We start from the raw sequence: 23303 nt of genomic DNA, 5'->3' as shown, positions 1-23303 counted from the left end.
GAGGATCAAATACCTTATAATTTTACTGATTAGAACTGTGAACTTTATAACAGTGGTGGGAGGGAGAACATCAAAGACTTCTGCCAAGATATTTAGCTTTTGTCCTTAGCCCTGAATATTCTCCAAATAGCAGACTTCAAAGCTGACACTTTTTCCTACGTACAGGAAAGTTATTCTAGACATTTTATTAATCACTTTGGATTAATTAAGTTTAATATTATTTTCCTTCTGGTCTGTGTGCAGCTCCAGTACCAATAACCAGAGCTGGAGAAGTACAGAGATCTCGAAATGGTTTCAATAAAGTTTTAAAAGTGTTTGCAAGCATTGCCAAAATAGTTTTGCTTTAAAATATTCAGTGTATGGTGTCTGATTCAGCGTATCTTTTCTCCTGGATTTTAGTACAAGTTAAGTACTTAACTGCTGAATAGTAATAGATTAAAGCACACGTTTAAACAGTTTGCTGAATACAGTCCATATAAAATACATGATGTTGTACTGCAAGGTTTTTTCTTCACCCATTCAGGGATGAAAGGACACATTCACTAGTGGTCTTGGCACTTGTGACTAAAGAAGGCATTTCACATTCAGATGAGTAAACAATTTATGTCGCAGTATCCAATGTCCTCATGCTGTCCTTCTAGTCTGTTTGTTTATCTGAACATCTTTATCATAGCACTCAGAAAAATGCTTAATTAGACATGTTTGTATAGTACCATGGTAGTAAATAATCTCAAATTACAGGGCTATGTTTTCAAAATTTCTAATAGAAAAATACATTGCTAGAGAATGTTAGTAAGAGTCAATCCTTGACATATATTCTAATTGGTATTTTGTGATTTTAATGACTAAATTTTGATAAGCATCAGTGTTAGTCCCGCTTCTCTGCCCCAGATTGTTTGTTTTTTATTCTGACCATTTGCAGGCTTTTTTTCACTTGCTCCATCTTCCTTTATTTTTGTCTGGTTCAAGAAGAATCATGTCCCATTCTCCCCTGCCTGCAAAGCAAAGGCTTGCCTTTGCTCTTCTCAACCTGCACATGGCAATTATAATCAGTAATGAAAAGTCAGCAAATAACAATTAAAAAGTTGCTTTTCAGTAGAATGAATGCTGGATCCTCTTGAGCAAGCAGGGCTGGTGATGAGCCTGTCAGTCAAGAACCCTCATGCTTGGCAGGCCGATTTACCTCTGATGTTCCTGTTCGTTCTCCATCATAAAATAAAAACACTTCACTTGTCAAACATCTTCCTTTTCTGGGATGCGTCTCGCACGCACACTGCTTGTCCATTTGAAACTCAGCTGTGCCTCTAGCAGGCAATCTGACAGCTCAGCCAGAATCTGTCCTAAAGAGATTTCCCAGTAGCCCACTGAAGCATCTCAAAAACCTGGGGTCTGCACAATGAAGATATTTTTTATGCATTATTTCTTTTAACAGAGAATTAACTCTTTGCAAAACAGAGCAGGACTTTTGAGTTCTTTAAGACAGAAAAAATCCCTGGTCTTCTAGACACTGAAATATTTAGGCTAATCTCTAATGTCTTGGTCCTGTAACAGCTTGTTTTGAGTAAGCAAATCTAGAGATGTGCTAATGGTGGATCTGGCCACACAGGCTCTGTGGATTAGATTGCTCCACAGTGACTTTAACTTTGGGGTAATGTTCCAGACCATACTGCCTCACTGTTTCCTGACTGCAGTCATCAGCATTTCTCCTTGGTTCAGCTCTGAAGCTGATAGCCTTGCTGTATGGCCAGGATGGTCAGCCCAAGCTCCTGCCCCAAAGACAGGTGCCTCAGTAGTTCTTCTCTCATCCAGCCTTTAGGGCAGCAAGAAGGGAAGTGAATACAAAAAGAATCAGCTTATACCGGTTCTTTCTAATTCAGGGGTAGAGGACTTCGCACAAAATCACATAATATAGTGAGTTGTGACACACAAAGGGCAACTCCTGGCCCTGCACAGCACCCTGTCCAAAAATGATACCAAATGCCTGAAAGTATTTTCCAAGTACTTCTCGAGCTCTATCAGGCTTGGAGCTGTGAGCACTTCCCTGAGGACCCTGCTCCATTGCCCAGCCTCCCTCTGGGTAAAGAACCTTTTCCTAATATCCAGCCTCAATCTCCCCTGACACAACTTCAGGACATTCCTTTGGTCCTGTCACTGTCACTGTCACCCAGAGCAGAGATCAGCGCCTGCCCCTCCTCTTCCCCTCACGAGGAAGCTTTAACTGCAGTGAGGTCTCCCCTCAGCCTCCTTTTCTCCAGGCTGAGCAGACCAAGAGGCCTCAGCTGCTCTTCGTATGGCTTCCTCTCATGGCCCTTCACCATCTGTGCAGTTCTACTTTGGACACTCTCTAATAATGTCTTTCTTACCCTGTGGCACCCAAAACTGCCCCCAGCACTCAAGGGGAGGCTGCCCCAGCACAGAGCAGAGCGGGACAATCCCCTCCCTTGCCCAGCTGGCAATGCGGGGCCTGATGCACCCCAGGACTTGGCCCTCCTGGCTGCCATGCTGACTCATGTTCAACTTTGCCTTGACCAAGAATACCAAGTCTCTTTCTGTGGAACTGCTTTCCCACATCTCTTTCCCTGCTCTGTCCATACATCCAGGGCTGCCCCATTCTAGGCACAGAGCCTGGCACTTTCTGTTGTTGAACTTCATGTGGTTTTTGATTGCCCAGTCCTCTAATTTGTCTCTCTGCAGGGCCTCCTGGCCTTTGGGAGAGTCAACAACTCCTCCCAGTTTTATATCATCTGTGAGCTTGCTTAGAATTCCTTCCAGTCCTGCATCCGAGATATTAATGAAGGTGTTGAAGAGCACAGGAACAGAGAACCCTCATCCACCCCACTCAGTCATCCTGGTAAGACAGGTACCTAGTGCTTTTTAAAGAGACCTCCCAGTCTGGGGACAAACTGTTTATTGAGAGAGTTGCTTTCCAGTCCTGAGTTGCCAATGATTGACTTCTGCTCTGCAGCCTCAGAGATTTTAGCAGTACCATTAGGATTTTGGAGAAACATGGACCAAAGGGCCAGATCTGTGAGACTAGAGGTTGCCCAATTTGGTGTATTTGAAGCTGCAAAACCAAGACCACACCCAAGAAGCTTGGGGGATGTTAATTATAAATCCAAATGCTAACTTTTACCTCTTGTCACTACCGGAAGGATAAAGAATGACCAAACTGCAGTATGGTCAGAATTTCTAGTGTGAACTGCTCTTTCCCCTAGAAGTTTGGCTTCTGTAATTCGTCAAGCTCTGCAGATTTTCCAATTGGTCCCTCCCTGCAGCTGCCCCAGCTGCAACTCTCAGTGAGAAGCTGGTTTTGCTCAGGAATCTGGAAAATATTTTAAGGCCTGAGATTCCTGCCATACAAATGAAGGTGTGTTACACATCTTGTTCTGAAAAATCACCACCATTCAATTAATCAGACAGTTATTCATCTCACACTGTAACTGTAGCCTGTAAACCACTCCTCTTCTCCTGGTGTGTTGAATGAACCAATCTCATATTTAAGAATTTGTCAACAGTGTAGCTGGATGCAACAATTTTGACAAAAGTTTTCCAGCATGGGATTTTACAATGCATATTTTTTCCTATGACCTGCAGTGAGAAGACAACCTTAATAACTTGAAAATCCGTGTTTTTCCTCTTGCAGTTTATACCTGGGAAAGAGAAACATGGTAAAGTGATTTTCCTTGCTCACCTGGGAGGACAGTTGGAAAACTGAATTGAAATCCAGAGTTCAATTCATCAGCTCATACCCTGGGCAATATTGTCCACAATGGAGACTCCCAGTGTACATAAACTGGGATGCAAAAGGGAGCACAAGCCTGATTTCAGGAGATGATGCAATGCTTCTCAAGCTCAAGGCTGATGTAAGCTAACTGTGGAGCAAAGTTAGCTTGTCCTGTTATGTCTGAGGAAACTGAAAACAACCATTGACAATATAAAGTCACCTCTTCATGTTCTAATTAGCAGTTGGTTAATATTTAATATAACATATGTTTTAGCATTACAGTAATGTACCAGGACAAAGGGCATCACTATTTTGATAAGTGTGTGAATTTTCAGCAGCAGAGAGGGAAGGCAGAGGGAGATTCTTATATTTGAAGTAAATAAAAGGATTTTCACACACTATGGTCCAAAATTATAATTTTCTTTTTTTTACAATTATATTAAAGACAAACCAGATGACTCTTATGTTGGCTGAAGACCCTAGCTTATGATTACTCAACTGAAAGCTTTTGCAGCTTAACAAATTACCACCCATCTGGTAAGCCATTCTATCTAGCCCCATGTGTGCTCTTAGCCATCCTGATATCGTGAATTAGAGCACATCAGCATCAGTGGGTTGGCCTGTCCCTCAGAAGTGCTAATGCCATGTGTTTGGAAGGGTGACAGCACCCTTTGGCCAGGTGGTAGGAGCACACAGCCATCTGCTGAACTTCTGAAACATGTGGCAGAAAGGACTGGGAGTTATTGTCAAATCTCCACCTTCTGCAAGACAGATCCTGTGGGGTGAGGAAATGACAGGAGCTGCAGTCACAAAGCTTTCTGGGATCTGACCCAGCAATACCTCTGGCAGACACCTACCATCTCTCCCACATGTCCAAGCCTGATAAATCACACCAAAGGCAAATAATAACGGCCAGCTGTTTGGTTCATTGGACAACAAGCTCTTTTCTTACCCATTTCAGTTACTTAATTGTTTTGAGAAGGCCTTTAATTTGCAGATTGTACCTTGAGTCAGCCTGTATGGATGATGCTTGATGGAATCGATTCCCCACATTAATAAGAAGCGGCAGTGCCGTGGTGTTCTTGTAGCCTGCACTTTCAGACTAAATAGCAAGCATCAGAGAATGGCAGGACAGAGGGGACAGTGGCATTGAAGACATTGATCTGAGCTACACGTGTCTCAGAGAATTGTGTGGTTTTCTGCTGCAGACACAATCAAATATGCCAAATGGCTGCTAAAATGTAAATGTTAGCAGTCAAGGTCACCTTCCAAGGGATACCAAACAGTGTGCCCCAGGCAGGCCCCATTAGTGGCAGCACTGACAGCATTCCTATCACCATCTCCTCCCCCAGTTCTTTGCTTCGTGCTGAGAAATATTCCAGAGGCAAAAGTCTTTTCCATCTGATGCTAAAAAGCTGTTCCCTTTTCCCACCCAGCCGAGGCTCAAGTTTAATAAAAATCCTCATTAGTTGTCATCTAAATATGCAGGAGGTCCATGCCAAGTATTGCAGCTGAGTTAGGGAAAGCCAAAGCAGGTTGTAATTAAAGATGGGGCCAGAACAAAACCTTGGGTCACAAGCCTATACTCCATGGAAATTGGGATCCAAGCTCTGAATGCCATTGATCAGAATGATCTCTTCACTCAGAGCCCTGGGTACATAACTGTAAACCCTTCAGAGCAACCCTTTGATTCAGCCACCCTGTATAACATGGTGGAGTTTCTCTGGCTGCTTCATTTTAATTATGGGATAGGAATCTTCAATTAATACAACATGACAGTGAAAATATAATCAGTTGAGTGGCCCCTGTTGTTTGTTCGCATGTTAATTTTGCACGCTTTTTTTTTTTTAACACTCTTGTTTTTTAATTTTGTGCAGTTATGCCTGAAAGCCACTAGCAGCAGCAATCAAGTGTTCCACAAGGAGCCCGGGGGAACAGGGTGTTAATAAGTGCTGGTTTGGCTCTTGAGGAGGCACGGAGGTGCTTGGAGATTGTATAAAACAAACAAGGTGGCTGGGTTTTTCTGCTAACATGATCATTAGGGAAGGACTGAAAATCAATGATATCTTTTATTTCTGCCTTTATTATTTCAGGGTCAACAATGTACTGAGATATGTGGGATCAACAAGACACAGGTTTGTCATATAATTTTCCCATGGTTAGCTCTATTAAAAGTGATTCATTTTTTTTTAAAGAAAATCTCAATTCTGCAACAAAGATAAATTTTTAAATCACTGTGAGACCTGGAGTACAAAAGAGAAATCCTGAATCTGAAACTGTGTGGCCAAGTGTGCTCACCTTTCCTTATAATTTAAAATGCAGCATTGCTCCCTGTTTAAATTTCATTTCTTACTGTGCTTTTGTAATGAGGTGCTCCATCTGCACCACAGTTTCCTTTCTGTCCAGGAGAGCTCTTGGGTTGCAAAATCCTGTGACTTTGAGCAGTGGAGTTGCTGGTGGCAAAAACTGAAGCTGGATCTTGAACATATTATCACATTCCCATAAAATCCTCAAGACACAGGTTCATGTTAGCATTCTGCTATTGACAAAATATCATCTTGCCAAAATATTTTCTTCTATTGAGCCTATGAGTTTTGGACATGCTGAAAGTAATTTAATTGAACTTCATGAAAATTTCAGCAGAAATAATGCTTCTCAGCTGATTCTGCTTGCCAGCAGCACATTAAAAGCTCAAAGGAGTCTATGCAAGCCTTAAAAGTTGCTTTTCTGAATGACATCTGTGTTACACTGAGAAAAAATAATTTAAAAAATTTAATGTTTCAATGGTCTTAAAAATTCAGCTTATTTTTCACTAAGCAGTATTTTTCCATGAACTACCTGGAAACTCTTGGTCATAGAATTAGGAGCAGGTTACAGTGGATGTGACCACAGCCAGAGCTGTAGCTCCTGAACTCCCATGTCTGTAGGTTCAGACAGTGTTTGTCTGAATCTCTGTGACAAGCTCTAGTCAAGCACATGCACACAGAGCTATTAGCTACATGCAGCACAAAGCACTAGGGCTATTGCTAATGGTAATTGTATGATGTTGATAGCAGACTAGAACTCCAACAACCTTTAGAAAGCTGCTGAGAGCTAAAAATCAGAGCTGATGAACAAACATTAATATTTCCTTCAGTTGTGTGAGACTCCTGTGAAGATTTACATAATTAATCTTCAGCAACAAAACATTTAAAATGCAGTTTAATAATCTGGGTGATAGACAGGTCATGTTAATTACTATCTTGCTTCCTGGTTATAAAAGCCATTGTTTCCAAGCTCTTAGTTTAGAAGTGAATAGCTTGTATCAGCTTGAAGACAGCAAGTGTGCAGATGATTAATGTCTGAGTGCTTGGCAGTAGCTGGAGAACTGTGAGAGAGGTCCAGGCCCTTGCACTGCCACAGGCTCTACACATGACTGGGGGGAGCAAGTGGCTTTGGACACAGTTCTGCATTGATGATATCCCAGCAACCAATCTCTGTTACCCCAGTTGCAAGTTCTGTCACATCCCTCCTACAAATATAAACTAATTTTGAGGCTCTCTTCTAAAATACATGTGCCAAACTGTGTGTGGCTTGCAGTTTTTCCTAGACTTTTTTTGTTGTTGTTTGATTTGGTCTCTTTTAAAGATACTTACTTGAATTTTTTTTTTTTTTTTTTGTTAAATCTTATTGTGTCACAATCTGCTGAAGAGACGGTGCCTTTTTGTGGAAGGAAGGAAAGAAGTGTACAGCTGGAGAGGGATTCTTGGTCATTGTGAAGAACTTGTTGCCAGCCTAACTATATGAAGCCTTTTGTAACTCTCACTTGCAAGGCAAGTGTAGAGGAAGGATTTCAAGGACAAAAACAAGGCATTTTTTTACACCTGTTAGGGGACATGCTGTTTGAAACTCCAGGTGTTATCATGGAGGAGAATATGGTATGAAAGAAAAGGAACTTGTCTGAGATTCAAATGGGGCAGCAGAGATGAGAGCCATGGGCAAATGGGAGACAGAAATCACCTTTTAAGTGTTAAAAAGAAAATGACAGCACAGGGACAAGCAATATCTCCACACAACAGAGAAAAGGCAGTCAGTGGAGGGATTCACAATGAGAGGTAACACGAGCAAACAGATAGGCTACAAAAATTATTTTTGCAGAGGTGCTCAGAGGAATACTGGCAAGGAAAGGCTGTTTTAATGCTAAAGGATGCAGCAAGAATGAGACCCAAGTTAATGAGCTCCTGGTTGAGGGTTTTATTGTGTAACTGGATAAGCAAGTTAGATTTTATTTTTACTTTAAAAAAAGAGGAGAAATTTAAACTAGGGGATGGGTGTAAGAAGCTAAAGAGAAGCTCACACATAGACTGTGAGTTTGATGCAAGGTCACTCTGTTATCCAATGGTTTAAGAAAGAACCAGCAGGAAAGAATGGGCTTTGACAGGAAGAGCTCTGCTGCTGTTTGGCATAACTCACTGACATCTCCTCATGAATTGCTAACCAAGTAGATATTTTAGTTTGGACAGGAAGAGAACTCTTTTGTGCAGACAGCAAATTCATTGGTTGAGGAAAGAGTCAGGGAGTGGTGTTTGCAGAGCAGAATATTCAAAATTAGAGGAGTGCAGGAAAGAGGATGGCAGGTCTATAGAAATAAAAAAAAGGAGAAGATTTGGCCATGATCCAGGTGGCTGGAAAGCTGGGATGGCTGGGGCTGTCCTGGGGCAGGGATATACCAGAGATGCTTGATTCCAGCTGGGCTGGGAGTAAAGCCAAAGAGACAGAGTGGAGCTACTGCTTTTGAGAAAGGGCCCCAAAACCTCAAGGTGAAATGGGCTGTTTGGCAGGACAGAAGGTATGGGTCACACCAGTGAAATACCACTTTAAATTACTATATCTTATGACTGAATAGAAAGAAGAACATACTTGTTCTCTAACTCTAATAACCTGGCATTGTTCACTTCTTAGTTGTGTGTAAGCCAAGCTTCCCATCATGGTGGCTCAAACTTGAAATGACCACTGTCTCTAAGAAGACTAGGAGATAAAACCTATTTATAGCAGTGGACTCTCCCACCAGGCTGTACAACTAGGGCTTTCAAAGGAAATAAAAAGTGGTTTGCCTTCTATGAGTCAAAGTCTGTTTGATCTTCTTACCTGAGTAACTCTGCAGAGCACATGCTGTAGGAATGACTGTGTGTCTTTGTATCCTGTGCTACCTTGGAATCTCTGCATCAGCACAAAGAAGAGCAAATTTTCACCCTATGAGAACTGGCATCAGACTGAATTAAAATGCTCTTGGGAACAGGTTTTGCTGCAGTCATTTGAGACTAGTGACTGAAAAGGATGGGGGAAAAAAATCAAATAGGGATTTCGATAAATAGAATTTCAGATCTTGCATAATACCATTCAATGGCAACAGCAGGTGTTTGACAGTACTGTGAACTTCCTCAGAATGGGATCCTGCCAACATGGCTGTGATTCAGTGCAATGATTCAATGACTGCAGGACGGTATCCTGCCAACCAGCCTTCCAGCAGAAAACTGTTCACCCCACTGCAAACACTGCCAGTCCATTAGCATTTCAGATTTAGTCTATCTGCGTGTTAGTAGAAAAAAATGCATCCCCTCCAGGTAATGGAAGGAGGAAGGGTGCGCAAAAATTCCCTTTTCTCCCGGGGAATAAAAGGAAAAATTATTAGCTGCAATGTTATCTCTGAGGAGGAACATGGGATATGGTTTTTTTTAAGCTCAGAGTTTGGAAAAAAGAAATAAAAAAATCTTCCTTTTATTCTTCAGCCCTGCTTTTCCTTCCACCTCCAACCAGGATCCTTGTCAAGAGATTCTCATCAGCTTCCACTTCTGCCTTCTAAACTGTGCAGAAATATTACCAACATCCTGAGATAAGCAAAGAAACTCAAGGAGCTGTCATTAGCAGTTCCCGTTACAGGTATTTTATCAGCTGCTACCCTGCAGCACCAGTGCCCTCCCAATGCCCACACACCAAGCCTCCCATGCTCCTGCAGCAGAGTCGTGCCCCTATCAGGAATATTCCCAAGTGCATGGCTCCTGGTGACACTTGGTATGGGTACAGACAGGAGCAAGGCTCACTCAGCTGTCACCCTCCAGCCGTGCACCAGCCTGTGACCAAGACACATGACATGAAACCTCCTTCTAGTAGACCCATGGTTAGGGGTGCAGCATGGCAGGAGCTTGCTCAGTTTGGTTCAGCTCTCTCTCACTCCATTTTTCTATTGTGTAGCAGAAGGAAAAGAGAGAGTGGAGCTGAGAAGCAATTCATGATGCTGCTACTGTGATCTTTGTTGCAGCACAATGTTCCCATCCTTGCCCAGCCCTTTTAAGCCTGCTGTAATATGAACAATGATATACTCAGCTTAAAGAGACTTTGTTAAATACTTTGCTTTTATCACTGGTGCTATGTAAACTTCGGGGATCAAAATGGACTCTTTGAGAAGTGATTAGAGCCGGAGAGAAGGGTTTAGTGGTTTAAGCACCACATTTGCAATAATTAGGATCCCTGGAGTGATAAGTTCAAATCCTAGCAGGGTTGACTCAGCCCTTTATCCCTCTAAGGTAGATTAAATGAGTTTTCTGTAGTAGGGTCTTTTGGACAAGACCTTAAAAATGCACGGGCACATGAGTTTTCTCCTTTTACTGCAAGAATGAATTTTACAGAATGATAAACCAGAGATTCAGGTTATTTTACATAAGCCTAGCTGTCTGCCCAAGCGTTATTTGCCAAAACCTGTCTTCACTATTGCAATGACCATGTAGGTCTCCTGCTCACCAGACTCCTTCCCAGAGGGGCTCCTTTGTGGTGAAACATGTAGTATAGTAATTGACACAGTTTAGGGCTAAGCAACGCAGTTTGAATGTCTCCTATAACTAAACAAAACCATCAGCCTCTAGTTTTTAGTTAACTTCAAAAATTAGTATTTTTTACTACGTAGTGTTCTCTACCTTGAAGGTGACTAACCTAGTCATGAGTCTAAGCAGAGCATGCACTATTGTAGTACCATAGGCTGAAGGAGAGTTAATTCTGTCTTCTTTAAAAAAAAAAATAGAAAAAAATTATTTTCCTAAGGTAGTTGCTGCTATGGGGGGGAAGGATGGGAGGCATGACTTTTCTCCTCATTTATTTGGTCTTTATTTGGCTTAGGAAGCCAAGCTCATTTTCACTGGGGGACAGCTCAAGACAAAGGCTCAGAGCAAGACTTTGGGAGTCCCCTTCAGAGAAGGGAAAAGAAGATGAATCATGGAATCGCTTAGGCTGAAAAAGACCTTTAAGATGATTGAGCCCAACTGTTGACCCAGCACCACCACTAGCCCTAAATTCCAATTGGATTTTGGCCCCTTTTTGTCCCTGCACAACCTCATGTGACATCCCAGTAGTCCTCCTAAGTTGTTGCCCCTTCTTCCAAAGGTAATTTTTTCTTTAATTTCAGCCAGAGCTCTTTGTTCAGCCAGGCTGGTCCTCCCCACCTCCCCTCTTGTCATTTGGCACATGGGAGTGCTCTGCTCCTTCACCACTAAGATTTCCTTCTTGAAGGATGTCCTGCTCTCCTGGACTCCTTTGCCCTTAGTTTTGCCTCTCAAGGTACTCTCCCAACCAGTCTCCTAAACAGGCCAATGTTTGTCCCCCAGAAGACCAAGCTAGTAGTTCTGCTGATCCTACTCCTTACTTCTCCAACAATCTCTGTCACTTCATGATTGCCTTCCCTAGTTGCCTTGCTCACCAGTTGTATCAGGAACCTTCTAGAACTCTTCCTTTGTGCTGTTTCATATTTCCAGCAGACATCTGATAAGCTGAAGTCCCCTGTGAGATCAAGGGCCAGTGATTGTGAGATTTTCCTAGCTTTTTAGAGAATATTTTATCTAATTTGTCAGGATCATGCCAGCATTGGGGCCGCTTACCCTGTGACTGAAGAAAAGGCTGTTTCAATCTTATGTCCTAGGGCTTCCCTTGGTGCAGACAGAATCATGTAGCCAAAGAATATGACTGTGCAGAGAGACATTGTGAGAGAAACATAAAGGAAGGTTTCTTGTAGCAAGGGGCATGGGTAGGGGAGAAGGCAGGTGGAGAAAGGTGCAGAAAAGGAAAGGAGAGTGGTTTACAGGACTGTTTAGTGAGCTGTAGATATCTGAGGGGACAACTGACTGAGGTTATAAAATTATGTGAGACAACACAGAGAACAACCATGCCAAGGTGGACAAAAGATGAGGGAGGGGAAATGACAGGTACCAAAGACACAGATATTACTAAATGAAAAAGCATTACAGCTTTCCCTCTTGGATTTTGCTTTCCTAGTGGGGAAGGAGTGCAGTAGAAATGCAGGCTGTGCTTGGTGACGAGCCCTCCCTGAGCTCCCGTCCTCTTGCAGTTCTCCATGGCCTGGAGATGCAGGGACTGTAGACCAGGCTGGCACTTTATTTGCTCATCCCAGGTGTTCTGTACATAACTCTTTTCCAACAAAGATAACCAACTCTCATGCAGTCAATATGGGGGAAAATGAGGAGAGGGCTGCAAGTATGACTGAATAGCAGTCGAGTACAGCTAGCTAATTGCAGCTTCATGTAATCGCTTTCATAGTCGCTATCATAACTGTATATATTTCCAGCTCAATTCGTCTATCTTTTCCGGCCTCCTGTCTTCACAGCTGCCTCCTCTTCTCTCCTTCCTGATGGCTGCAAATCTCTGCTTATCACCCATTTTCATGCTGTGTTTTGTCTGTCTCTTTGTGTTCATCCCCGTACCAGTTTCTTGTCTGCATGTAGCAGTTTCTTATTTCCTGGATGTTGTGAGAGACTTTAGTATGAACCACTTGCTTCAGTTAACATAGATGACCTTTTGCTTTATTTTGTTTTTCTGGATGATTTAATTTTATATATGTTTACACTAAGGACTAGTTTTGCAACTGAAGTGGTCAATATGGACGGGCAACTGCTATGTGACTCAGTATTAAAACAATTATTTATTTATCAAATTTCTTTTTTGTATGAATGTATCCATCCACTGCATGAATTTTTCATGCAAGCTCATCTTGAAAAAAAAAAACATTCCCTCCTCTCAGAAAGGATTTGAACTCTTTAGGGAATTCCCCCAAATTCTCCTGGTTTTTTTCTTTAATTGAACCCCACTGTGTAAGAAGAGCTCTGTCTACAATATTGATTGCAGAAAAACATGCAGACCTGTCAATCTCTCTTTTCCCAAGGCAAAACTCTCCTATTGTCTTTTTCTGCCAGGGTATAATCTTCACAAAGACAGACTTCAAACAGTTAAGCTTTTTCCCATTGTATTGGGACTATATGTAGTGCTCTATTTTACATTAACATTTAACAGGTTTCAAGCTTCAATGATAAACTAGAAATGTTTTTCCTTCATGACAACTGTTTGACAGTTTTTAAAAATGGATATAAAATGGAAAATTACCCTACAGAGGAAATATTCCTTTCTCTTCATATCTCAGGCTGAGACATGGCATGAATGGAATAACACACTTATTACATTCTAGGCACTGAACATAAAAATGCATTGCCTCCCTCTATTCCACTTGATTTGATAATCTAGTACAATTTAGATCCCTAATAAATTAAATTGTTCGGAAACTTGGTTCACTGCCTAAACTCTGTGCAAGGCTGTGCTGTTTAATGATGCCTTACTTTCTTTCAGTGTTTTATCTGTGGGATAAATAATTCAGCCTAATAAACCCTGTGATCTGCAAGGTTAATTGACACCCTCAGTAATTCCCAGCTTGTGCTCAGCACCCATATTTGTCTGTCTTTTCCAGAGTCCTGTCACATTACCTAATCTGTGGAGCTCACCAGCCAGGTTCTCTGCATTTCCATGAGCCCTAATCATTGCAAACATCACTTCTGCTCCTGAACAGGCAAGTGCCTGAGGTCCACATGCTTGTTCCCTTTCCCCCAAGTAGTTATCTCGCTACTTGATTTCCAGGAAAATTCTAGGACAACTGGGACTAGACTGACACAAAAAAAAAATTTAAAAAAAAAAAAAAAAGTCGAAAAAAGCAGAATGAAAAAATATTATGAAGATACACAGATATATTATCAGGGGGATTTATTCACAGGTGATGTGTCCAGCTGTACAGCAGGATGAATGTATTCTTATTAATTATTAAATTGCTCAGATGGTCCTCCTCCCCAAACCAGATATTTATTGAAAAAAAGTAATTGAAAAAGATTTGGCCAGTTCCACTCCCTGTGTTTGAGTGTTATATAACAGACTGCTCCAGCCCTCTGCTCTCTCTCTCTCTCTCTCTCTCTCTCTGTGCTTTCAGGCTAACACACAGTTTATTGGGTATCAATAAAACATAAGAATTACTCCTGGTATAACAATAGCACCTCTTTGCAACCTTCAGCCTGCTTAGCTCCCAGGAATAGCGTGCTAATGAGGGTGTGCAGTGTTTTGGACAGATGCTAGAGTGTTATGCTGGGCTGATAACTGCATCTCTTGGATCAAACACTGTGCTGGGATGACTCATGCCTTTTACTAATTTATAGGAGCAGTCTTCCTTGAAATCCCAATGTAAATATTACCACCCCGTTCTCTGTGAGTGACTACGTCCTTGAAGTCAACAAAAGTAATGGGCACTCTGTGTGGCATAACGAGTCACCAACATATTTTTTTTTGTCCCAGGATGAATTTTGGGTTGTTTTGCTTTGGTTTAAATTTGGGGTTTTTTTCCCCCAGGGGCTGTATGAACATAAGGGCCACATAGCCTGAAGAAGAGAAAAGGACAGTCCTCAAGGCAACACAAAAGGCTGAACCTTAGTTTTGTAAAGAGGGAGGGAGATTGAAGCTGTGTTACAAGCCAGATGGTTTGGACTCGTGTCATTCTCTAACTTAAAATCAAGCTTCATTTACTGTATGTGTTTCCTTTAGAAGACACTCCCCAGACAGGATGGTGTCCTGTTCACACCTGTCAGGAGTGAGGAAATGAGGATTTTAAAAGTCAGGCAGAGCTCAGTATGCTGAGTTTTCTATTTTGTCTGAAGAGGTGTTTACAAGTGTTTCTGTCTTCCTGGGTTGTATTGCTTTTATGTCCCTGTGATTATCCTGTGTAAGCAAGGGTGTTCATGCACTGACATGTCAAGATAAAAATATCAGAGACCCTATTGTAATTTCTAAAGACATTGGGCAAATCTGAGCATGAAGACATGGTTCATACCTTCTCTCCCTGATGCTTTGTTGCTTTTTTCTCTCACTCAGCGCTTTAGCTGAGCACAAAACCAGATTTCCTAATTGTGTGAGCAAAGCCATTTTCTCAGTCTGTTTCAAGCACCTTTGCTTGTAGATCAGTGAGCACTGCTGTCCCCAGTGTGACACCCCCGCTCAAGCTCGGAGTCCTGCAGGACAGGATGGGACAACTCACCAAGTCATGGCCCTCTCCACTGATTCTAAAGGAAAGGCAAATGACAAGCTCAGACTATATGCCAGATATTTAGGTAACTAAAAATAGTTGAGAAGATCCCCCAAACTGGAACTGATGAGCAGTGAGCTGTCAGCAATGCAAAGCTGAGATGTAAAATCTGAAAGTCCCACATCCCTTTGTTATAATTAATATCACAAACCGTGACAAATCTGTATGTGCTGCCAGTAGTTTTATGAGGTAAATAGGAATCTCTTTTTCCCTCATGTCTTGTGAGACAGCCATTTCAAGCAGATCCCCTTCTCCCAGATACTCCACGCAGCCCTCTGACCACAAGCTTGCCATCAGGGAGGCTCTACTCTTCCACAGCCTGTGTTAAGGCTACTTCAGGATTCAGATTTATTTTAATTCTTTTTTTTTTCTTTTTTTTTTTCCTCCAGTGTTTCCTGAGCTGCAATGGGGCTGGCACCAGCTCTAGAAGTCAAAATGTTAAAGCACTAAAGTAGATTGGGAAGGACTGACTCATGGCAAAGAGAAGTAAAATGAAACTGGCACCCAAAGCATCTTCAGACCACCAGCTGCTCAACAGCATCTCTGCTGGGTTTGCTTATTTTCTGAAAACTAGCCATGTGCTGGAGGACATTCCCCTGGGACTTCCTGGTCCTGACAGGCTAACTATCCCAGCAGAAACTTTAAAATCCTGGATTAATTTTCTAGGCTGAATAGCTCCCTTCTCACAATGCACGTGCAGTTCTTGCTCTGTGGTAAATCACAGTTACTCACCTGAAGCTCGCTGCAGTTGACTGATAGATAAAATACTCGTAGTCTATGTACAGAATGTGTGATTTGACAAGAAATAGAAACAGTTTTTCCCCTGCATAAAACCATTTTCCACCACCCAATTTAAAGGTATTGTCATGACCAAAATCACAGTTTATTACTATCTAAAAGTAGGTTTTGAGGAAGTAATATTACACATCTGTCTTTAGGAAGTGTTGCTGAAACTTCTGCTTTGGGAAGCTCTGACGCACACAAACTGCCCTCTTATATTTACCACCTATGCTGCTCCTTCTCTACAAAAACTCCCAATAAAAAAACCTTGGCAAAGAAGTCTCTGCTCAAACAGTATTTTGAAACAATGCCTCAAGGTTTCAGTAACCCTGTTGATCTCATATGGATTGTAGCCTGGTGTTTGAGGGGGACCACGTGCTGTGAAAATGCTCCAGGGCAGACAGAGGTAAGAGCCGAGGTGCATAGTCTTGTGTTATATATCTATCTAGCAGACATGTTTGTATGTCAAAGCTGCCATGACTTCTGAAAGCCAGTTTATTATTCCCTTTGAAAGTGCATTTGCCTGTCATCAGGACCTATGTGCTGATCAAAATTTCAAAGACACCAGAGGTCTCACAAGTCCCACTAATGATGAATGGGACAAATGAATGCACATTGAAAAACTGAACTCTTGTCCCTGGGTTGTTTGGTTTTTTTGACATGCTGTTCATACATAATTCTCCCTAAAGGTAGTATGGACTTGAGAATGCTCAGCTTCTACAAAAGTAAGGGTGAAGAAAGTGGTAAAATGTAAGTCTGTACTGGAAGTGGGGAGTAAAGAGATGAAGAAGAGGAGCAGGAATGCTATGCTGGGGAATATACCATGATGCATGTACTTGCTTAGGGCTTGATTTTAAAAGAAATCTGTTCCTAAAGAAAACAATGAGATTTTTATGTTCTGACTGACCAAAGCCTTGATGCTGTTCCACAGCATGAGAGCAGTATCCTTCCTTAGAAAGACATCAGCAATCCCAAGTGGCTATTTCTGCTTTTGTAGTGAGAGAAAATGGTAAGTGAAAGAAAGAAAATGAAATGTCTCTGACAAGAAAACAATGTGCCAGAAGCAACTCCTTTAAATACAGAAAGGCAAAAGGACAGAACTTCATTCATCCTCCATCTGTTTTGTGTTTGTTTGTTGGGGCTTCTTGCCATCTAATATTTTACCTTGTATTTATTTCTTTTTCCTCTTGAAATATTGTGCTTTACAGTAAGAAATCATAAAGCTGTAGAGGTTAGAGATGCAAGAAGCCTATTAGATCATCTGCTTCACTGCTCTTGGCCAGCAAAGAATTGCTCCCTATGGTACATTTTCTAATGTTTTGTCCAGCCTTGTAAAAATCCTGAGTGACCAGGCTTCCACCAGATCCCCCAGCAGCTTTTCTACAGCTGAGTACATCTTGAAAGGTTTTCCTGCTACTCACCCTATGGTGTCATGTTGCTAGTTTCACCCCATTTGGCACTTCTATTTCTATGTAGTAGTCTAAGGTGTTACCTCCCCCTTGGAATTCCTGTCTTCTGAATCTATACCTGCTTAGCATGGCTTCACATTAAAACAGGGCTGAAAGGACTTTTGTTGTTCATACAGACAGAGCTTTTAAATCTGCTTTGTAAGGCTGTCTGTCTAGGTTCCTGATATTTTTTATTGTTTTCCACCCTCCTTTTATCAATTTGTCCATGCACAGCAACTCCCCCAACTGGGTGTATTATTCCAGATACATTTGCATTAAAATGATGTAGAAAATAGATCTCTATTGCCTTAGATTCAAATATCTAGGGAACTTTACCCTAAAATTGCATCAACATTTTTGCAGCCAAACTGTAATGTGCACTTATGTTCAATTGGCCACCCACTCTCATTGCAAAGTGTTTCAGTATTCCTGCTAGCAGTTTGCCATTGACTACAAGTGTTTTGGAGGATTTTGCCTCAGGTATATTTTCATGCTTACAAGTGGAAACTCATCTTGTTATTTTCTCTTGTAATGTCCCCAGACTCAGTAGGTCACTCTGTGTTATTTCCACATTCTGACTGACCTTTCAGGTCCTCCCAGGCCAGGGTCATCTGTGGGAGCCCTTTGTGTACAGCTCATATTTCCTATATTATTAATAAGGACACTAAATCACAGTGTTTCTGACATAAACAATGTTGTTCTGGGTTTTTTTACTAGATGACTCTGATTTGTTGCCTAGTGCTATCTCCTTTCTCTGTGCATCTTTTGCTTTCCAGTTCAGATTCTTCTTTCTCTGGGAACTGTGGTGCTGCCCTCTGTACCTATTTTCTATTTTCCTCATTATGCTTTTTTTTCAGAGGATTTGTTGTTGTTGTTGTTGTTGTTGTTGTCTTTCATGTTTTCTGGGCATATTATTTACAGCTGTATTTTAGCAAAATAGAATTAGAAGCAATGTTCTGGATCACTGAATCCGGTTCTCAGTTATTTCAGAGAGCTATGCCATGAAATCCCTTTAAAATATTGAGTTCCAGTTTGATGAAACTGTAAAACCAATTAAGTTTTCTGCTCCTGCATTTTCTACTACACAACCATTCTCCAGCTATCCTACAGGTAAGGGTCCAGCTACTAGACAGGTAAAATCCTACTTCAGAATTCCAGACTGAATTTGCTTATGACCAGTTCTTATCTCTTGTCCAGGTGACATCGTTGTCCTGGAGCTTCAATAGCTCTTGTTCCTTTCTATTGCTTTCCCTTTCCCACCTTCAGCATATTTATGGATGGCAATCAGATTCTGTCTCAGCATTTGCTCTCTGAGTTTATAAATGCCAAACTCTGCCATAAGCTGTCTGATAAAAGGCAGTGTAAAAACAGCTGGATTAGGTTTTAGCAAGCTGTCCTGGGCATGGAGTTTTGCATGGGCTGTTTTATACCACTTTCTGCAAGGAAGTGGTATAAATCTTTTCAGGAAAACATCATGTTGTTGTAACTGCAAGCACTGAATTTATGGTTCTTTACCATATAATATATATATAATTTCTTTCAGACTTCACTTTTGTAGCTGTTTCCATTCCCTGGATATTCCTAACATTCCTAACACCAGTTCTTCATTTGCCAGGTCTAGTTTTAAGCTGCCTTCTGTAACATGAATAATTAGAGTTGCATGCAAAAGTCCAGATTAAGTCTCCAAAACAGTTGTGTTCATGTATCAAGTGGGAATAGCTCAGTTGGCCTATCTTACCTATGGAAATGTCATAGCTATGGTCAACTGAATGTATCCCCCCATCTCTTTCTTCCCTGTCATTCCCAGTTAGCAAACTTCAACTCACAGCTGGGTTTTTTTAAGTAGATAAACTCATATGTCGTGCTATTGCACCTCTTTCTGTTTCTGTTCATCTAGCCCATGAATTAACACAGCCCTTCCACTCCTTTGGAAGTGTGATCAAGTGTGACCTGATCCTCATTCCTAGGGTGATGCCTTCCAACTTCTAATATTCCTTCCCGTTGCTCCTGACTTACTGAATTTTCTGTTTTCCCCTGTGTATTATTCTGGAGTTCAGTGCCTTTGTACAGCTCCAGTTCATGACCATCTCAAATTCAGAAAGCTTCTTTCACAGGGGATCCCAGACTTCCCTTGTGGCTGTAACTCTGTAGGTCATAAGCAACAGTGTCTTAGGTCTACCTAGTAAAGGGCAACTTTTGGGATTTCTGCATACTTTTTTAAACTCTAAAATGTTCTTTGGTTTTTTTGTTCTTCGTAAAGCTTCTGTTCACCCTGTCTACACAGTTATCATGTCCAAGGCTGGTTGTGGAATGTGACAGTGTCACTTCCCCAATGTACCATAGGATCAGTTGTGTTATGACCCTATTACAGGATAGTACTCAATCTCCTATTGAATATGTGTGGTGTTTAAATAAATAATTTGATTATTTGATACAGTCAGATATTTTTGTATCCTTTCCCAATCATTTGTTAGTGCCTTTTAGTGCAATTTTACGAAGTGTGTTTGTAAAATAAAAAAGTCCTTTGTAAGCTGCATAAAATTTCATATAAAACAAAGTGCTGTTTTCCCTTAAAAGTATGTCATAGAACCAGCTACATTACTTGTTCAATAAACTTTGTTGTACAGCAAGGAAAAATGTTAATTGATAAATAGTTAATAATTTGTATCCATTTTAGCAGATGTCCATGAGGACTAGACAGGAAAAAAACCTAGCAGTACAATTTTCTATTAGATAACCATGTCGATTTTGCCAAATTCCAGTCTGAACAGTAAAAGTAGCTCTGATATCAGACTATCCTGTTTTGAACTATCCTGTTTTTTGTATTTAAACATCAAGGTTTCTAGTGTTGAAGGCATTGTGTTCCTTTGAATTGTTTAATTGTGTATTCTATTTTATATTGTAACAACATTTCTGAGAAATAAAATTAAAATTAACTATCATTCCTAAAATCTTCAAAAAGTTTTTGTGAAGAATTTTGAAGTGTAAGGGTTTCATGGTGAAAACTTGTATGAAGACCTTGAAAATTTGCATTAATCAGAATTTCTTTTCTCTGCACAGATTCAATCTCAGCATAAAAATGCTCCAAAATTCAGCACAGCCTACTGTAGCTAGTAGTCCTGGGTTGGTTTCTTACCGAGGACTTGAAGATGTAGACGATAATATTGAAGGTTTTTCTGCCTGTCTGTCCAGACAGATGCAGTTTTTCTGCCCAAGGATTTGTATAGATTATGCAGCCATGCACCCCATCCTGCAGGTATTTCTCTACATAGATGAGATGTTTCTTTTCCTAAGATGAGCTGTCAACATGTTTATCTGTAATAGCATCAGTAACAAGCTCAGAAAGAAGAATGAGTAAAACTTGTCTGGTGTCAGGAATGCACCTTGTACAGTCTAATTCTCATTGTGATTCCAACTGCCTCTTTTGCAAGAAAGTTGTCTTTGTCTTCATTTTCACCTATACTTCATCAACTCGTGTATCAGGTTCTAGAACTTACAGTTTTTAATATCCAGCCCCCAAGTGTTTCTGTGGAGAAAACTATTTGCTGAAAGCCTTAGTGATGGAAAGAAATCTAAAGCATAACTGACGTAAGATGTTTTTGAGCCACATAACAAAACTTGTAAGGCTAAAAAACAGAGAGAAAATACAATGGGACTTAAAAAGCAATTTTTTTTGAGTTCTCACCTGTTCTTTGCCTGAAAAACAAGAAAGAAACATTAAGTACATATAAATACATAGCTCTCCTTTAAACAAAAGCTGTGAGGAAAAGCTTTTCAAATGTCTTTATTCCCTGTTCTCTTTCATTTTTTTGCCTCTTCTATGTGCTCTCTGGTGTCACAACAAAAAAGCTTCTGGTCCCTTCATCTTTTGTTCTATTTTACCTTGACATCAAGTTACAGTGAACTAATTTGATCATTCTCATTTAACAGTGACATCTGTAAACACCAAAACCCTAGTGTTATTGTTACTAGGTGTTTTTTTTACATCAGAAGAGATTCTTCTCTCTGTACACTGGGGGTCTACCCTGACCAACCAGAGGGTACCCACCAGGACAGCCATTAGCTGGGGGCATCATGTTGTCTCACCAACCTCTTCCTGGGAGTTCAGTGCCCACCACTGTGGTCAGCAGCAAACCAAGACAAATCCCATCATCTTTCTCTGCCTCTGTTTCCCCTTCCACCCTTTTCCTTCTTTATCCTGCAGATCCCATTCCAGCAGAGAGCATTTTGTATGGTTTGTTTGTGTTTTACCTGCCCTGGTGGGCTCTGAGCTCAGCTGGGCTCATGAACATCTAATGACCTGACTAGATGTTCCCAGCTCCTCAGATGCCTTTTTTCCCCACTTGAAAACTGAAGGGAAAAAAATCAGTGAAAGGAATTGGCTGAGATCTGTGCTTTGACTTTCCTCTCCTCCTCCCTGCTGGATAGATATCTGTCTTGGAGAGAAGAAGGCTCTGAGTAATGGGGACCATAGTTCAGATGATTTGTAAATGTCTTGCAGTTACAAGTTTGACTTATATCTCAAGTTCTTCTTGTTCTTTCCCTCACACAGCTGCTCTGTGCCTGCAGACTAGCAGGGCCTCCTAAGCTCATCTTACAGCAACAAAACCAGCCCACGCAGATGAGGTCTTCAACACTTGCCTGATCCAGGTCACTGCACAAAGACATGCCAGCCTGCCAGGCTCATTTGTTGTTTTGGAAATGACCCGCCATGGTTTCTGCACTACCAGTTGGCCATGATCCATTTCCTGTTTTATGCATTCATCTCCTTCTTCTGCTGCCTGGTCCAAGAGATGCCAAGAGCATCATTTAGTGCACAGTACGTTGGACTCAATGTGAAGAGTATTAGACAGAGATTTGGATTAGGTTTGAGGTCAGGATCTCTTTGTGATAATCTCTGCAACTGTTCTTACCAAATCATCTTACTGCCTACAGTGATGACACTTCTGGAGCAAAATGCAGGAAGAAAATATATACAACTCCAGGCAACAGAGTTCCATCAGAACTTGGGCTTTGGCCCAAGGACTTATGCAAAACAGATTTGTAATGTTGCAAATTTGTATTTTTCCTTTCTGTTTCAAGGAGGAAAAAAGCAACTGTTGATACTGCCATGAAGCTGCAAGCCTGAAAGATGGAGGAGTGGAAAATTCAGTGTCTTTAACAATGCTAATCCAAGCCTATGGACCTGTGAACCATGTTTGCAATCAAAGGCTCGTGAAATACATTGCAGTGGGCTGAATATTGTAAGCCTAACACAGGAAAATTCCTGCTAAAATAAATGGGATTTTTTTTTCTTAATCAGGTTTATGGGATTGGTTACTGCTTGAAAAACTACTGTTCTTCATCTCTGAAGACCTCCCTGCTGAGCTCTTCCTCTTTACCTGCTGCTCTTCTTTACATCTCTGAGATCACTGTGCTACCTGGATGGTGACATGCCATGTGTGTCACTGAGAGAGACTGGGACTCAACAGTGGAGCTGTAAACCCTGTTTGGGCTCCTGTGACTGCACAGGAGGCTGTGCATGTGCCTGAGCTTGGCCTGCACAGCACATGGACTGCGCATCATCCCCCTTCCCAGACCTGCCACTCCATTGTCAGCCTCTGATGATAGTACAGGCATCTCAGACAGAAATTGTTGCCTCTAATTTTAAAAGAAATTATGGGTCTGACTTCAGGTTTATTCTGAGATAAAAGTAGAAATGCTCAAACATTTTGTCCTGTACTTGCTTTGCCTATCCAATCAAACAGAAATTATTACTGTGGTATTTGTATGGCTGCCTCAGAATCCAAAACCCTTATTAACTCACTCTGGTGCTAAAATTAAGAAAGCAAATCTATCAAAAAGCCTTTTATACCCTTCATGTCCATCACCTGAAGGGTATAAAACCTGTAGTTTAACAAGAAGAAAAAAGGAACAAGAG

The 23303-nt window shown here is 41.2% G+C and overlaps 2 long non-coding RNA genes across 3 annotated transcripts in view; both read left to right on the top strand.

The window, feature by feature from the left end:
• LOC111925742 (uncharacterized) overlaps positions 1-23090 on the top strand; it is a 54153-nt gene extending 31063 nt beyond the window's left edge. The window contains exons 4-6 of one of the 2 annotated variants that reach the window (XR_015283021.1): positions 15545-16341; positions 20444-20639; positions 21936-23090. This is a non-coding gene — a long non-coding RNA (uncharacterized LOC111925742). The remainder of the gene's footprint in view (positions 1-15544; positions 16342-20443; positions 20640-21935) is intronic. The other variant, XR_002862428.2, reaches the window with a different exon arrangement.
• LOC111925743 (uncharacterized) lies at positions 5656-8826 on the top strand. Its single transcript, XR_002862430.2, has 3 exons — positions 5656-5733; positions 5818-5859; positions 7415-8826. It is a non-coding gene; the product is annotated as an uncharacterized LOC111925743 (long non-coding RNA).
• Positions 23091-23303: the final 213 nt, after the last annotated feature.

Source organism: Cyanistes caeruleus, chromosome 2 (genome assembly GCF_971803275.1).
Source record: "Cyanistes caeruleus chromosome 2, bCyaCae1.hap1.1, whole genome shotgun sequence".
Classification (NCBI taxonomy): domain Eukaryota; kingdom Metazoa; phylum Chordata; class Aves; order Passeriformes; family Paridae; genus Cyanistes; species Cyanistes caeruleus.
This window is presented reverse-complemented; position numbering and strand designations above follow the sequence as displayed.